A 19239-nucleotide genomic window follows, 5' to 3' on the forward strand; every position below is an offset into this window, starting at 1 on the left:
TTCGTGAAACCAGAGATGAGATAGTTTGAAGGGAAAAAAAAAAAAAAAAATCAGTGAACTATGTGTAGTTTGGACATCAGTGCCTCAGCACCAGCAGTTCCATTCTACAGATCAACTCCTACTGGCCCTCACTGTATGCTAACGTAGATACCACCTTGTCACCAAAGAAATCAGGGAATTTCAGCTTAGAATGAAGTCTCAGAGCACTTTTATAGGACATGTAGGTAGGTAGATGCACCCTCGATACAACTTAACCCTAGGAAATGTTGCTTTTCTTTCCTCAGTTTTGAATCTAAATAACCTATTCAAATTTTGAGTTTCCTCCATTTTCTTCCGTTTTTCTGACAGATAATTTCCCATCTTGTTCCTAATGACAAGACAATATTTCTTATTTTCTTTTCTAATGCAAGTGTACCCCGAGTATTCATAAGGCAGTCAACTCAGCTAAAGTTCCATTTACAATATTTAGACTATGCTACATTGTACCAATTTTATGTTTGACATCACAAATTTATCCAAATCAAACAATTTTTTTCTCTCAGACCTTTAAAAAGAGAGATACACTGTGAACCCGAGCACATTAATATATATATTTTAAATATATTTACATTCCACCTTAATGACTCTTTTTTATGTCTCACCTTGTTGTATCCCAATTTTCCTACATATATTTCATTTATCTAATTTTAATACAGACTTCAGTGTTAGGTAAGACAAAAGAGTTTTCACAAAAAATCTTTCCTCCACTGTGTTGATTCCAAACAGCTGTGATTCAGTGTTGGTTGGTTTACATCAAGACAGACCCTTAAAGCTCATTCTTTGTTCTGAAGAAAACCCACTATGGGGGGAAAAAAAAAGCAGCATAATAAATGAATAGCCTTTAGTTTGCAAATTTCAAAATGTTCTGCTTCCCAAAAGTTCATGTGAGGTGTAATTGCATGATTCACAGAAGATCAAAGAGACCAGTCGTATACAAGTCTGGATGTTCAGAGCAAAAATATTTGTACCGAGCTTATAAACAATGGCCTAAAGCACCAAAAAGTTAAAGAGTTTCTCATTTTCTCATAGAGCAATGGTTCCTTCAGTGAATCAGCTAATATAATACAGTTTTTATACATTTCTGCAAAGTTTTTTATGGGGTAAGAATCATAATTTTATTGCTGTGAAAGACATGCATTTCTCTCTAAAAAATACAGGTCAAATTTGAGATATTAACTGTCACTTTCAAATAATAGGACAAAAATGCAATAATCAAAAGATCAAGAGTGAAAAGGAAAAAATGAATTAAGTGCTCTCAAAATTTACCTTTTTTACCTTCATCCTAAGCTTCTGGTTACCAAATCTTATATAAATTTACAATAAAATCACTTATATTTGCAGTATTTTATGCTGCAGTATCTTACCAAAAATTTCTAATGTACATCCTCTTCATATAGCTTTACCATTTTGGTGGAGTAATAATAGTAGAAGGTGTGTATTATGCCGAAGGAGAGTTCTAAATGCATCAGTATATATCTGATATAACTTACTCTTTTTTGTGACTAGTTTCAGCAAATGGCTCTGTACATATATAGAGATACATGTTCCAATTATATTTCTCTTCTTTTAATTTGAACCCAAAGGGAGATGTTCCCTGATCTGAACAGACTTTGGTCAGTCTCTCACTGGCAGTCACTCAGAATGCAGTGAGATTTCTTGATTCTCTGCATTCTTGATTTTTCCTTCTGCAACAATCATTTGAAGAAACTCAGAAAGAGAAATAAAAGCAAACAGCATCCTTCAGTGAAGAAAAAAACTTGGAAATAAGCTACATTTATGAATGTGCATATGGTAGTCGGTTTCAATTATGAAATGTTTCATTTAATGTATCATATTTTTTCCCTACCTACTAATAATAATAGTCTGTTAATTTCATGGAAAACAAAAGAAAACAGCAAAACTAAACAAGACTGGCAACCTTCAAAATATGGCTAGGGAAAAAAGGTATTCATTATATCTTTAAATGAGTAACTTAATTCATGTTGATACTGTTGTCCTTGTGCTGTGAAAAGTGTATAAGGGGTACTGTACTGAAAAAAATATATCTACCTTCATGATAAAGTGGGATTACTAAGCTAAAAATATATTTGAAAAAAAGTGTGTCAATAATTTCCCAAGTGCTCCCCCACTGCAAAATATCCCTTTAAAACCATGCTTTCCCATTTTCAAATTCTTTCTGGCACATGTTAAGTCACTTGCTGTGTGGTTGTTTTGGACAAAGTGTTTTTGCTGCCAGGAATGACTTGAAAGAAGTGGTTTTTCTCTCAAATATTTGAAGAAATAAGGACAAGAAGCTTGAGTTTTGCCAAACAGGGACTTCAAAGTTTGGCCTACAGATGGATATGTATGCGTGCAATACTTGCACTTCATATGTTGCAACTTCATTTTACTTCCTCCTCCATCTTTTCAAGTGTTTTTTGAAATGTCTACAACAAAGGAAGTGTGGTGTACGGGTGGGAGACACTTGAAAGAGAGTCCCTTCAAATAAGCTTTGACTGTCAAAGGAGATGTGCTTATGGTGTGACAGATGACAGTGCCTGTTCCTGGAAGATTTAATGTTAAAGAATGGAGCTGGACTGAAAACTTGAGACAGGACATTTTGGGCTTAGGTTTTCTTCTAGCACCAGGATTAACTGATTCAAGACTTCTGTGGTTATAATAGCTTGGCTTTTCAATGACACTCATGAATGTTAGAATAAGAATGCAAATCAATTAGATTTAATTTTGAAATGTACAAAACACTTTGAGGGGGTTTAAGGCCTCTTATGCCCATAGTTTTTGGAAGCAATAAGAAAATGGATAATTTCATTTAAAAAACATAAGCCATAATAAGGAAAAATATATTTTTAATATTCATGGCATATTGTTGTCTATCATAGATTCATATAACAGAAGGGTTTGGGTTAGAAGGGACTTTAAAGATCAAAAGTAATATGCAAGCTGTCAGTATAATAAATAAGATAGTCATATCCACATGTATCTATTCACATATATGTGCCTTGAAAATTCTCAGAAATATGAGGTATAAAATTTTAGCACTGTTAAATAAGACAATGAATTTTCTTAAATTAAGCTTCTGCAGTAGATGTGGTTAGATTTTTAGGAGAGATATTCTGAGTCTTACTATTTAAATTACAATTATATCTACAGAAAGATTTCCATCAGAAAAACTAACATAATATTTCATTCCACTTTATTTTAGAGATAATAAAATATAAGTGATATTCTGTTTCTGAAACTATTTCTAGGTTGAATATTAAAATATTTTGGTTTTGTTTGATTTCTTTTTTCCCCATGGGGCCAGCTGAGTGTCACACTGAGCTATATGTTCACATGGATCATAACAGACTGTCATTTCTCTTAAGCCTGAGTATAAATTCTTGCAAATAGTACATATGGGAATATACAAACAACCATGAAAAAAAATGGAATCTATTTATACTAAGAAACACTGCTTTTAGGGGAAAAAAATCCCCATGTGCCTGAAGTCCTGCCAGTATTATTTTGAAGGATGGAAATAAACACGTATGCTCTATTTCAAGGCACATTGGACAGATTTAAGAGAACATTACTTTTGGAAAATAAAATGGAACCTAATTTCCTCTTCAATTGCCCACTCTCCCTTATTTCAGAATTCTTGGTCAAATTCTTTGCTCCAAATTTTACAGTCCAATCTTAATTTAAATACATTTTTATAGCATGATCTATGTTGTTCTTCAGCTTTGAAAGACAGACCTTTCTGTATTTGACTTGCCTTAATTATGCACAGCAGTGTTTAAGGAACTTAAAAAAATTAAAATGCAATGTTAACTTTACATATTCTAGGTTCACATGCTTTTATTACAGTGAAAATTAAAATATCTGTAATTCTTTCACCCTGCCGTGTCTTTTCCTCTTACATAATGATACTTTATAAATTCTTTTGCAGACTTCATAATGTTTTTTCTCATTTCATTGAAGAACCTACACTGACTTAATTTATGTATCATGTTTTCCTAAGTAGATAGATTTTATGAAATTATTATTAATACCATCAACGGATATAGCAATAAAGAAGAGCTATATATTTAAAAAAAATATTTCTGAATGAATTTGTACCTTCTTTCCTCTTCTTATCAACCACAACAGGAAAAGTGGTTAGCAAAATTATGTATCTGCTATGCGTTCATGAGTTACAGGAGAATAGTTAATCAATGCTTGCCATATTGGTTTACAACACATTTTAACTCTATTTTAAAGTGAGAAAAGTAATTATTTTCTCTCATTTCAGAATAATAAAAAAAAGACCTAGTTCATAACTCACAATAGAAGACCGTGTTTCTGTTAATAGTGGAGATGCAGCATATGGCTAAAATGAATTAAAGAATTAACTTATTAGTAAGCCATGGATATTAAAATATGTTTTATCCCATGATTTTGGTGAAATATTATGACAAATCAGTATGATCAGTGTGATGAATTTCAAATTGAGTTATTCAAATTATGCTGGTTATTAAGTATTGATATTTTCTGGGAAAGGAACATTCTCCTGCTGGAATCTAGCCTATATGTGCTCCCTGTGAGCATAGGCTACATGTGGGTGAGAACAAGACGGAAACCTGGTTGCCAAAACATAGACTATATTATTAAGAGGATATTATTTACATATTTTAATTATGGAATGAACATAAATAGTGAAGAGAATGCAACAAGACAGTGTTTTACTATGCTAGAGTGATATTTCATTGGAAGTAATGTCAGTGAGTGATTTTTCATTGTGTGCATTTTTGTATGGATCACCTGTCCCTTGGTTTCCATGACATTTTCTCAATTTCAGTGTCTTCATCCTGGATAGTCTTGATAGCTGCATACCTTGGTAGTCTGATAAGTCTTTGTCTGATGTTGCTTGGCTGCATAGGAGTATTCCTTATGGTGCAACTCGTGTGAGCCTCCTGTCTCATACTTGGAAGAGATCAGAGAGGCAGATTTAGCAGCAAATGGGCAATATACATGTTAAGTAGTGCCAGACCAGAAGCAGAATTTGGAGAAGATTCAGGTGATATAAGTGGGAACTAAGGCTTACTGAACAGAAATGATTGTGTAATAGGCTTTTGTAATTAGAATGGTATGGTGGATGTATGAAACTATCTAATATAATGTGGTTGCTCTCCAAACAGAACACGTAATAACTACTGCCACTGGGCCAGTGCTCAACATGGATACTCCCAATCTGCTTAAATAAAATTTCTGATTAAATCTCAATGTAGATGAGTGATTTCATTTCCATGTACTCATTAAATTATAAAATGGAGAAAAAGGTGGCAGAGATGAAAAGTATGAAATTAAGCACTAGAAAGTAACAGATATGGAAGTAGAAAGTGTTGGGAGAAGAGGACTTTAGATGGAAAAAGAGAAACAAGAAAATTATTAGCTGTTTATTTAAAGTCTAATACCATAAATGAAAGGAACCTTGCAAAGTTGAGAAGTCTGACTGGTGGCAGAAAATACCAAGTTATTGAGTGAAGAGGTAACTCACAGAATTGTCTGCTGCTGAGGTCTGCCCAGAAAAAGCAATCAGTGCATTGGTAATCTGCAATAACAAAGAGGGGGGCATATACCAGGAGGCCTTGCTAACAAAGGGGAAATGTTTATCCTCTGTATTACAGAACGAAGCCAAAAGAATTTTGTAACAAAACAGAATTTATTTTCTGGTGACCTAAGTAGATTATGGAAATATACAAGAGTCATTATAAGGTACCACAAACAATATTGGGAGGTCATGCAAGAGGTTTGGGTTAGAGACAATACAGGGACATAGAGAGGAGGGAGAAAGACATAAAATGTGTTGGTCAGTTACAAATAAGTTGCTAATCTATACTCATGGCCATTCTTTGCACTTGATCACTGAAGTGTCTCCTATTTTCCCATTAAAATCCATTTCTAACCCTCTCTGAGGGCAAATAAATCTCTTCCATATGCATGTGTTTGTATAGGAATTTGACAGCCAGTCAGTGGAGTATGGGTCATATATACCTTCCACTAATGTACTTCCATCCTGATCAGACAGGAGAACAGCAAAAGGCAATAGGTGTTGTCTGTGTCCTTGTGAGTGCTTGAGTGTCTGTCTGTGAATATACCCATACATGTAGCAATGTGCATGGGTTTGCCTGCCTCCTGGTAATATGTGCTCAGCCTCTCTGTTGGTTGTACCTGTGGTCAGGGGGCTGTGACTGCCTTGTCTCTTTCAGACAACTGAATAAGCAGCTCCTAACTGAAATGAGGTTAAACGGTTAAAAATCATTGGGAGGGGGGCAGAGTATTTGAAATTAAAAAATGTAAGAAAAGAGAGACAACAGTCTAGAAGTGTGAAGTCTGGGTGGTGGGGAAGAGAAGAAAGGGCAGCAGCAAACCTTGACGTTTCTGTTGTGGCACCAAAATTTAGCATGGTATTATATATGTAAAGATCAATGTTTTTCATTACATAATACACCTGTAAATATAGAAATTTCACCTATATCCTTGAAACATAACAAAGCAACCTTTTACACCTACTCAGCTTCCCAGCACAAGTAAGATGCAGTATGAATGTGCTATTTTTTTAAAGGGTATTAGATATGTTTAGACTACTCAGTAGGCAGATAGAATTATAGAACTAATCACTATAAAATAACCCAAGTATCAACGCAGTGACGAATGCTGGCATCAGCAATGGGAATAAGCTATAAGTTCCCAAGTGTTCAGAAACAAATTTATATACACATTATAAGTAATGATCTGGATATTAAACAACAGTGCTTGTAAAGTTAGCTAGAATATTGTCTTTCTGAAAAAAAAATATTTAATTAGAAAAACAAGGATGTATGGGACATAAATATGGTGTGTTTTGTGTTATGTGCTCAGTGCAATCTACCAATAATATTTTCTCTTGTGAACAAATAAAAAGTTAAAACCAAAACAACAAAAAAGCAAACCAAAACAAATAAAACAAACAAACAAAAAAAGAAACAAAAACCCAAAACCAACACTCTTTCCTACTGAGTACAGATAAAAACTCTCAATGAAACAAAATAATTTAAGCCTTGTAGACTTGTTTTGATTTTGCATATTCAATTGGAACATCTCTACAAACACTGATTTTTTTTTTTTTGTCCTATGAAACCATGTCGCTTTTGAGCATAGAACTGGAAACTCCTAATTATGGACAACAAATATTTTTGCTAGGGGAGCTCTTGCATCTTCTTACTCTGCCTCCTCATTAGGAGTGCTTATCCAATCAAATCAAGAAAGTCTTCCTCAACCTCAGGAGGCCTGCTATTAACTTATGCTTTCAATTTTCTTGCTTTACTGAATTTGTATCACCCTTAATGAGGGTTCTGACACACATTATCCAGGCCTGTTGCACAGCTTCTCTTCATGACTGTCACTTTACTCAGTAAATGGGTGTCACATTTTGATTAGCCAAAATGAAGTGTGATAAAAGAGTATCCCACTGCACTGTTTCAGTCTATTTTCTCCTGTGTGAGTAGTAGTAATGAAGCATGTGCATGCCATCTCTGAAATTCAAGCTCTAGGATGCATTTTACTCTAGGAATAGGTTTGTGTTTTAGTTACCAGAGTAATCTAGGGCAGAATTTGGAGAGACTGTATGTATCCTGTCCTCTAGAACTCTTTTTTCTATATCTCACTTAGCTCTTAGCAAGGTTTTTGAGAAGGGAGATACTTCCCTTACAGCAGGTCATAGTAGAAAGTGAGTTATTTGCTGAACAAAATCCATACCTAGAAAGAGTTTCCTTCTTTAAATTTATGATTTATTATGCATTATGCTGGAATTTGGATCAACTCTGTCTACACAATCGGAAATATCAAAATTTTCAGACTAAGTCATGAACAACTCTATGCCAAATTACCTGGCAAAGGAAAATAGACTAAAATCATATGAGATTGTGAGACTGGGCCAAGAAATCCTTCTTACTCCCATAATATTGTTGAACTTCAAAGAGCGTTTTCTTGACCTTAGATCATCTTGACAACTTCACACAGATATTTCCTGTTTCAATTGATAATATAAGAGCTTTTCAGATCTTTTGAGCCCTAACTTCAAGGAAAAAAGACTAAATCATAGTTAAAAATGACACTGAGGCTGAGAGACAAGGGTCTTTGTTGGTTGAATATTTCAGGTGGCACAATGTCACTATGCATTAGTTTCATGATAATGTGACCTACATGATCTGAACCATACTACAGCCTCATTTTATGTATTTACTTATGAAAAATAAAATATTATACTAAAAATGGGTGTTGGGAAAATATTAGAATATATATCTGACCTTTTTTTTTTAACCACTTCTGTTTTTCATTAAATCTTTATGTGTATTAGTGGAAAGTCATAATTTTCTATTTTTTTTCAAAGTGCAATTAGTTGTGACTAAATTAGTTATTTAGCTAATTTTTGATAATCAGCTAAATAAAGAAAATGTAAGGGAAACATTTCAGGTTTTAAGATCCATACACTAATTTGACTTCAATTATCTTCGAAGCGTCTTGAGATTTAAAATCCTTAAAATATCATGTTTATTTCTTATGGTAATTCTAAGTCAGTAAGTTTAATTTACAAGTTCCAGAAATAGAATGCTCTCTATGGGATTGTTCTTTCTAAAGCTTAGTTGTTTAAATTGACTAATAATAGTACGTAGTTTTTCAAAACCTGCCTACAGCTTGCTGCAGCACTCTTTCTGTAGTATTCTGTAGTTTGCCAGATGAGAGACTCTAAAACTCAAATGGGAAGTATATGATAATATTTTTTCATGCTAATATTCATATCTGTCTGCCAGTATGGCATTTTGCCTGTTCAGAAGATAAAAGAACATTATTTACAGGACATTATCTCTATCCAGTTAGGACAGACTGAAATACCCTTCTTCAACAATCAGTTTCTCTGGCAAGAGATCCTCCTGTTTGCAACTATTGCCAATCTGAAGATACATGCTTCATAAGATGAGCAAATATCTTCTAGATATTCTTCAGCCTACATTTTCAGCCTGGTTTTCCACCCAATGTTACTATTTCTTTTCTCTCTCTTTTTTAAAATCTGATTTAGTATTTTGATTTTTTGTCAATGTAAAGGGCATATGGCTTCTTCACTGATGCAAATATAATATACTCGAGCAGTCCCTTAATGATTTATTCTGTAAATAAATGAATAAATTTAAGAATATAAATTAATTTTTCTCAGAATCGGTTATTTTTATGCTCCTTTAAATCCCTCTTTTGTCAATTGCTGCACATCTTTGGCAATTCTCAAAGTACTAAAATATTTTCAAATTCAATCTTTCTGTTAGTTTATTTGTCTTGGAATATATTAGCAAGTGTTTGGATTACATCATCAAGAGTTTAAATCTTCCATTGATGCAAGCTATGTATGACTATGAAAACCACAACAAAAAGAGCTTAAAGAAAACAAAACCAAAAACAAAACCCCAAAACAACAACAAAAACGACATTTCATGCTATGGTGACTCTTGGTAGCTATATAAATCATAACAGGACTATTTGTGTGAAAGAACTGCTATACCAGGTCAGAAGAAAAGACAGCATTACTGGGCAGCTGGACTTCCCATTAGGCCATTATAGAAATTTTCAATAAAAAATTGTCAAAATCCAGAATTTAAAAGTGCCATTCTGTTTCTCCAAGCTAAACAGTCTCAAAGGAGCTATCAGTCACTGTAATATAAGTATTCTCTCAAACACAGAGGAGTAAATAGATACATCATCAGATTATCTGGTGAGCAGGAGAGGCAATGGACCATAGGATGGGGCTGCCACTTACTGGAAAAACTGCCAGCTGCCTGCACACACAGTTGTTTCTGAGGTATTACAGCACTGATAATAAAAGCTCTTTCAGTCTTAGGAATGCCATTCTTTTCACAGTTCCAAAGATCTCTTGTCAGTTATGTGCATATCAGCAATGTAAACTTAAATATCATGTCACACCTGAGTGGTGTTTTATGACAAAAAATAGAAGAGCAAGTTTGTAAAAGATAGTCACCTACTTCTAAGAACTCCAAGAAGAAAACATGATACCTCATGCAAATGCTTAGTCTTTGCAGTGAACTTGTGTATTCAGCACTGAGTCTCCAATAGATGTGAAAATATAAAATGTTTTTTAAATTGCTAGATTTTTTGTCAGCGCAAAATATCTATTTGGACATCATAAAGTAAAAAATAATGATTTAATAGGAAAATAATCCCCTTTTGGAGGTGTGGGACCTGTTGTATCTTAGGTCTACTTGTACCTATTACAATGCCTCCCATAAACTGGTGTCTCGAACCAGTTCTGTCATAAGTCCAGAAGTCACTCAGCTTTGAAGTGAAAGAACAGAACATTTGTTTGCACCAGATTTCATCAGGAATTCATTATTTTAGCACATGTGCATAGAGTAAACAAATGGTTTTACAAGCCAAAAGAGGAAGATGAAAAAATCCACAGCCATCAGGAAATTGGTTTTATATTAAAAGGCAAGACCTATTTAAAGCTAATGCATAATTAATACCAACAATTTGCTACTTATTTAGAAGCTATAATATGACCTAAATTATAATCACAATTTAATTGCCTTTAAATTCTCTGTCTCTGAGGAGTACAAAGATTAGGCAAATATCCTTTTCAGATGAAACTATAAGGTGCTGATTTTGTAAAGTAGCAAATTTATTTTCGTTAGGATAAAAAATTCTGCCCAGAAAAAACAGTTTTCATTTGCTAAGGCTTTTAATAAGGCTGGATGAAAAAAAAATCTGTACACAAGAGTTGTTATATTTATATTTCACACCATCTGAATAGACCATATATAATTCTCATTGTTCCTGGAATTTCAGTAGCATAAAGAGTGTTAAGGTTATGTTTTCCATATTTCAATTTATTTTTATTCTTGTGTTTCTTCTTCCTTTTTTATTTGAAGCAAAACTATATTTATTGCATCACTCTAGATGCCTGTATTTTGATGATATTTTAAAAAAATATTTTTCCTACTGATCCTGGGTGCTAAAGTTAAATTTTTATCCTTCTTTAATTATTCTTACTGATGGTCTTTGTTAATTTGCTTGCAAAGCTGTACTATGATTCATGGTAGAATCTTCTGTAGTTATTGAGAATCATTTTTGCTATGGTAGTTTGTGAGCGTGATATTTCAGAAGTTTCTAGCATTGGTAGAAAGAAAACAAGCAAACCTAAACTTTTCCAGACCAAAATTTAAAAACAACAACAAAAAAGTCAGGAAAAATAAATTAGGAAAAAGAAAAGGCATGAAATAAGCTTCAATGTTCATGGGATTTTCTTCTGATGGTAATGAAAACAAGGGTGCAACACAATTTGTGCTAAGAAGAATGTGCCAGAGCTGCCAATTTCATCGTCCCAGTAGGAAATGTGCCTTCTAGGCAAACATTAAAGAGTCAAGTGGGCTAGTATTTTTCTGAGACCAGGGATGGTCTGGCTGTGTGCTGTGGTTTCAAATCACAGATGGTCTGCAGATTTCTGTCTGCATGCAACTGCCAGCAAAGTTTTAATTCTGTTTCATAAACTAAAAATACTTTTGATTGAGAAATTTTAAATAAACCTTTTATTTATAGGCCTTTTGAAAGAATTAATAAATTGAGTTTGGGTTTGTATTTACTATGTATTTATAATGGTGGTAGGTATGTGCATGCATCAAAGCATGAATTTTAGCTCAGGTATAAACAAACAAAGAAGAATATTCAGACTTGTTTTTTCTTCTTTACTGCTGGATTAGTTTCCTTAGTATTAAATCTAATGTTTAGCTAATTTCAATGTTAAGTCTTGAGCAGTTGTCGAGATATGTGGCCAATAGCACTGCCTAAATGAGAAAGCTCTTTTAGTTAGAGAATTGAAACTCTGGAGAGTTAGCTACCCTTCAACTAAAATGAAATTCCAGTTCAAATCTTATCTCTCATGTATTTCATGTTGTTCTACCATCAGTGAAAATCTATAACCAAAGGAAGTGATGTTATCTAAATTAGCATATCAGCACTTGATTCTCAGAATCTGTTCCTTGCCTGAGGAGTCAGCAGTTTGGAAAGGATTCTTAGTTATTATACAACATGGTTAATGTTTCCTTGGGTAAAATGCAGTTCCAGATGGTCAATTTCTAAACTTAGATATGCAAATATAGCTGTATAAATATGAGAGTTGTGGGTATATATATATATATATATATATATATATATATATATATATATACATTCCTCAGGATATTTGAAGCTCTTCAGTTGTCATTGTCAAAGGCATCTAGTAATGTTTAGAATACATTGGTGATAACTGTGATGTTAGCAGATACTCATGACAACTGAGGGTGTTTGAAATGACATTAAAACCCTACACACATGGCAGCTGAACTGAGACCCTGCTCAGTATGTCAACAGACTACAGAGAGTTTATTCAGGTTAATCAGTTGGCTACATATTGCTGTCATTCTAGAATACTCTAGGGTGTTTGTCCTGGTGTCCAGCTGCCACCTCAAAAAGCCCATGGCTCTACCATAAATCCTATTGTATCTGCAGGGACAAAATATTATGTCAGACACCTCTGAGCATTTGATTTTTACACTTGATGACATCTTCACAAAATTGGAGCAGGACATAGATGTCTGATTTGAGATAAGTTAAACCACACTGACTTCATAACTAAGGTTAAAATTTGGTACTGTGAGGTATCACTCTGGGATATCCCTGAGGGTCATCAGTGTTCCTCTGAGGCTCTAGTAACCTTATATGTTATGTGTTAGTGAAAAAAACACATGTCCTATGTGTCTTGGATAACCTACAGCTGTCTGCCTCATCATCTTTCACTTAGTACCTACTTCTGGATTGTTGAATTCCATATTAGGTGTGAGTTGACTGTAATGGGAGTTTAGATATTTATTTAAAATAAGAAGATATCTATATAAAATAGTGAGGCCTTGTCTTGGCTTCAATTTGTTATATACAAGTTGCTATAAAGCAATTTGAGGTGCCCTACAGTCCTCAAGACACTTGACTAAAAATGGTAGATAATGGACAGTATCTGAAGGACCTTGGAAGAAGCAGAGATAAGGTAGGAAAGGACCATAGAACCATAAGATGATTCAAGGGACATGAGGAGTTTTTAGCCCAGGCTGCCCTTCAAAGCTAACACAGCTCTGACCAGAACACTCAAGACTTTGTCCAAACAGGTCTTGAAAATCTCAGGTATGAAGGCTGCACAGTTTCTGTGGGCAGTCTCATCCCCTGTGTGGTTGACCTCATGGTGTAATTTGGTTTTCCTTATATCCAGTTTGGACCTCCCTTGTTTCTATTAGCATCTCTCCTGCTGCCCCATCACACACCTCAAAAGGCATTGTGTAAGTATTGGAGGCTGTTGACAGGCCCTTCTTTACTCCAGGTTAAACAAAATCAGCTCTCTCAGTATTCCTCACAGGAAGCATGATGCAGTCCCTTAATGTGCAGGCCTTTGTAGGATGTCACATAGATTTCTGTCAATATGTCCTAACCTGTAAGCAGCCCTCCAGATTTAGCCTCACAAGAGCTGGGGATGGGGGAGCCATCACCTCCCTCAGCCTGCTGTCAAGAGTTTTCATAGTGCAGCTGGGATGCTGCTGACCTTTGTGACAAGGATACATTGCTGATCCATGTTCAACTTGTTGCCTATCAGCGTGGCCAGGTATTTTTCCACAAAGTTACAACTGCTTCCCAGTACAAAATCATATGAAAAAAAACAAAAACCCAAACTTCTAAACAAACTTTTGTGAGAGGTCCTGCTAAATCATCACACATCTTCTTAAGAAAGTGTTTCTTACAGAAAGCTGTTCATAGGATTGAATAACAATAAATATTACATCTGTGATTAAAAAATTGATAATGAAAGAAAAGTTTAAAATATGCTTGGAATGGTTGGACTGATTAACTGTCATTATAAAAAGAAACATCCTCTTTCACCTATCTCAGAAATATTGTAGAAATTCACTGGTGACAAAAAATGCCTACTGTCTTCCTCATAAAGGAAACAAATAAAAATTCCACTGTAATCATAGTAGTGACATTGTAGAGATGGGATGGCTACTGTAATGAAAATTATATGCTCTTTTTGTGATCCGATGTTTCTTGAATAGTGTTTTCTGTCAAGTAATGACATCTAGATTTCAAGATTCAAAGTAATTTTGTTGAACTTGGTATTTTATCGCATGGAAAAGGCACAAATAAATTTAGCTCAGAACTCAAAATTAAACAGTGTTCTGTCACAGTCACTTTTACAAGATGACTGATGCTCAGCTGCACAAGATAAAAAAAAAAAAGAAAGCCTAAAATAAATTTAGAAAAGAACGGCTGTCAGTTAATTTAAGACCTTTTAATATAGTTGAACAGAGTGTTCACAGAATTTAGACTTCATCACCATATGAAAATTTGTGGATAACATCACTATGGAGAATAACTGTTTGATAACCATTATTAACAATTAAAGGTTTGTTGTTTTGTTGGTTTTCTTTTGTTTGTTTGGTTGGGAGAGGTTTATATTTGTTTGTTTGTTTGTTTTTAATTAGGAGAAGAACTATTATGTAAGGCCATAAGAGCCATTTGGATGGAAATGTAATCTAATTAATTTGCCATTCTGGATTATGGAATCAAACAGTCAACTCTAAATACAAAATGAAACAGGGATACATTCTGCCCTACAACAAATCAAATATAGAATGGTTATGACATTTTCTTATGTGGAGGCTTCTGTTTAACGTAGAAAAAGAATAATCTAACTTTGTTTAGAAATACTTAATTCACTGTCATATTGTGAAGTAAAACAAAATGTTGAAATTAGTAGCCTGTACTTTATGATAAAAAGAATTGGAAAAAAAAAACAAACCACACCATAAGGGCCTGTTTTATTGGGGAAGGGGAGTGAAATTTTTTTAATAGTTAATACTACAAATACCTTCAAATTAAAACAGAGGCCAAACTGTATAGTTACAGCTAATTACAGGTCTTGGTGATTAACCAGGAAATAGGAGCAAAATCCATGCTCTGTTGCTGAGGTGGACTGTGGTTTTGGTTGGAACAAAAAAATTGAAAGATTACAGGTATGTACAGATATTACCTAGAAAGAAATACTGAAATTGTAGCTCTTCTGGCTATCTTTGAATGTGTCCAGTTTGAAATAATAGGAAAGGACTAAATAGTCCTAAGCTTGAGCATTCTTGTGCCTTCTAGTTTCACCTAGGCATACATTGGGTATTCTTTTCCAAAAATCAATTGAGGCAGAATAAACTTTAATCAAAAAGGGTCTAAAAATATTCTTATCTTTTGGCACTTTAGCAGAATGGATTAGTTTTTATTAACTGAGTCTGTATTTTATGAATAGGAATACATATTCTTTCCTATGTTTACACAGCTTCCTGTCACCTTGTATAACTTGTTATTAAAATCTAATTTTACTAATTTTAAAATATGATACATGAAAAAACTGTCATTATTCTATGAAGATCCTGTTTTTCTAGATTTAATCCACATTCACCTTTCTCTAGAAGTATTCCAACACATTTACCCCCTTTTTTGTTCCTTCAGAGATTTTCAAGCTTTCACAAATATATAAATATTTTCTATTTGCATCATTAAAAACATGTACTAGAACAAATGAAAATAGCCAATAGTCTTCTTAAAACAGTAGTGGAGCTTTTCATTTTACCTGAAATGCCTGAGTGAATAGGAAAAGAAAAATGTGGTGGGGGTTTTTTTTTGCTATTTTTATAACAAACTAATTGATGCTGTTGGTACAAATACCACATTTCAGACTGTGAGCTATTTTTTGTTCAGTATACTTAGATTCAAGGATATAAATTATTTTTAAAACATGAATTTTTTAAAAAAAAGATAAACAGAACAAAAATCCATGCCAAACAATATAAATAATAGCTGTAAAGGTGCCACTATAAAGATATTCAATTGTTTCATTGTGCATGCCGTTTCAAGAATGATGTGGGTTAAAGAATTCAACAGTTATTATAAACATCTTTACATCCTTTATTGTTTTAATTCTTCTTTCCTTCATCTTCTGAAAGGAACCAGCTATTTAACAATGGGCAATTTTATTCACCAGATGCTCTTTTCTTAAACAATTGACTTAGATTTCTACAGAAAAACTGCTCTTTTCATTTGAAAGAAAATTAAAAAGAAAGGTGTCACAAAAGAGTAAGGAAGTGAATGTCACAGGAAATGTTATTCAGATAGTTCTGATAAAAAAAATATTATTCAATGTGACAATATCATTATCCAGCTTGGAAATCATCCAGGTAAAAGGATACTGGCACGGGGATCCCATGTCTACAATTTTCAAAGTTTTGTGTAGTCCCAGTTATTTTTTTTAACAAGTTCAAAAAGTTCAGTTCATACAGTTTTGTAGCTAGAATGCAAGAACGCCTCACTTTTATCTTAAGGTTAATATAGAGTTGATGATTCATGGTTGCCAGAGTTTGGTGCAAGTTTTTTCATTACCAATGATTAATTTATGTATTGTGGGTATATTGGAGATATATATATATATATTCTTTTGGCTTGGTTTTTCCTTTTAATCTCTGTACTATCTGCTAGCAAAGCTGCTGTACAATTGTACATCAGGAAACTGAAGTTCTATGAAATGCTGTTCTAAAACATTTACAGACAACTGGTTGAAATAGTTGTTTACAAGTAGGTTCAGCCTATGATTTTTGAGCCGTTTTATTCTCTGGTTCTCCACATATGGTAGAGTTTTACATACTGAAGAAAGAGAATATCAAAGACCTTTTTTATCTTTCAAAAAAGCACAAAACCAGAAGTGTACCGATATTGAAGATGTTCAAATTTAGAAAAAAGGGTCCTTATGTTAAATATGAACCAACAAATTTTACTTATTTACTTCTTCAGGATTTAGTACTTAGAAACCTCCATTTGCTTAGGTTTTTTTTTTTGTTTTTGTTTTTGTTTTTTTTTTTTTGTTTTTTTTTTTTTTTTTTTTTTTTTTTTTTGGTTTTTTTTTTTGGTTTTTTGTTTGGTTTTTTTAACTTATCTAAATTAAAACAAAGAATTATTTAAAAATCAGACCGAACATTCTCTTTTGATGTGATTTTCTTTACTATCATTTGTAGACCAATCAATAAATGTCTTTCAGCTGCATTAATCTGATAGATTTCTGGAGACTAGGAATACAAAATATAGATTACTACTCTCTAGATACTCCAGTTCATATATTTTATATATTTATATATTTCATATATTATGACAGTAGAACATTTTTACCATAAAAATCATAATATTCCCTCTGTTGGTAATAACTGTGATTATGGAATGCAACAGAAAAGGCAAGGAAGAGGAGGATTACATGTTCTCCCTAGCTCACAGATGGAAGAAACACCTTAGGATAGAGATACAGTCTCTTTGGAGGGTCTGGATGAGGCTGAACACAGCCTGAAATGTTGATACTCAAGAATTTTCAACTCTTAAATAATTACCCTCTGTGACTTATAATTTGGGGCATTTGTATAATGACTAACTTCAGAATTAGCTCTTATCTGCAGGTCCAGGGGTTATTCATTACGAACTACAGTCATCTAAAAGTCTCTTTATTATCTTAAATAGATGGACAAGAAGAAAAATGTTGCAAGATAACAAAAAATAGGAACAAGTACTCAACACTGTTTGATTGTTCTTTTTCAGGAAGTGTTTTCCCCCAGGTAATTCTTTCATGTCCTTTCTATTTTCTTCCATTCTAGCATATCTCTTCTTGGTCACCTGCTATGTACAGTGATGGTAATTTAACACAGCATGCTGCTGCAGGACTCCAATGTCACCTCATACAATTTGCAATACTTTGTGTCATTGGACAATTAATATTTTACTTACAGTGTCATTAATTTCTGATATCATTCTGCATTCATTCATTCATTCTGCACATGATCTACATCCACATCACCTAAAACACTGTGAAAACTGTTTATAAATCCTGTCTGCACTTTTACTGATACTTCTGCTGCCCCTTTGTAGTAATAAGTTTTCCCTTTTATGTTTTATATGTGTTGTGCCATGAAGCAAGGATTTACTAATTGACAATAGGAAAAGGTTTTAAATAACAGTGATCCTTATGTTCATTCACAAACAAGGTTTATCTATTCAGGGGTAGAGTCATTCTGCCTAACTTGGTACTTCTTTGAGCTTCTTAAAGTAGGAATCAGTGCTATTTTTTCTCTCTAATATTCATAAAGTGAACAACTTCTCTTGTGCAGTGTCACAAAGAGCTGATTTGCCCTCTGGACATGCCAGTGTCTCTCCACTGCTGCAAGAGACATTTGACACAATATACCCCTATTCAGATGTATTAGCTAAATGCCTCAAGTTCAGTGGGACAAATCTGGGCATAAATAAATAAATTGAAATCAATCATCCCCTGTGGGAACAAACTCTTTATGGGAAGGAATAAGTAAAAGCAAGTTAGTGTTATGCTCAAAATATTGTTTATTGGTAAAGAGGAAGTAAAATACATATAAAAAATAAAACCAAAAAGTTGTTGCTTCTCTAATGCAAATCTGAAAATCTAGTTCAAAAATAATCATTAGTCTAGATCCAATTATTAAAGACAAAAAAGTTTTTGCTTTTCAAAAAAATTATACTCATAAGAGAGTTCAAAATACAAGAGTCAGGTTTTATGATTTCCTCCCTTTCTTATTGTCCCTTGTTATATTGATAAAGGTCCTTAGTAAGATACTTTTAAAGGAAGCACTAGTCTTCTATATGCACTTACAGACAAAACTATCATCCTCTGGAGTCCTCTGCTGGAATGAATATTCTGTTTAGAGCTTTTCTTCTCTCCTTCAGGATCCAGTTGTGGTACTTTGTATGTGTTAATGAGCTTCTACACCTTTGTTTTTCCTCATACATATGCAGTGTCATGCTACATCCCAGTTTTCTATATATGTTGACCTTTATATACATGATAGATACTAATTTGTTTTCTTTTTTTCCTGTCCATTACCCCAAAACCCACTTTTTTCCATCTCCAAATCTGCATTTCTGTAACTGACAGTGAGTTGTTTATAGGTGTGGCATCTAGAGGTAAGGAAAAATATAGACAGAGCAGGCCTGGCAAGTGAAGTACCAAACTTATGGCCTGTTACTTGCAATGGCAATACTGTAAGACTGGCCTAAATATGCAAAAGG

This window comes from Prinia subflava, chromosome 3 (genome assembly GCF_021018805.1).
Source record: "Prinia subflava isolate CZ2003 ecotype Zambia chromosome 3, Cam_Psub_1.2, whole genome shotgun sequence".
Taxonomy (NCBI): Eukaryota; Metazoa; Chordata; class Aves; order Passeriformes; family Cisticolidae; genus Prinia; species Prinia subflava.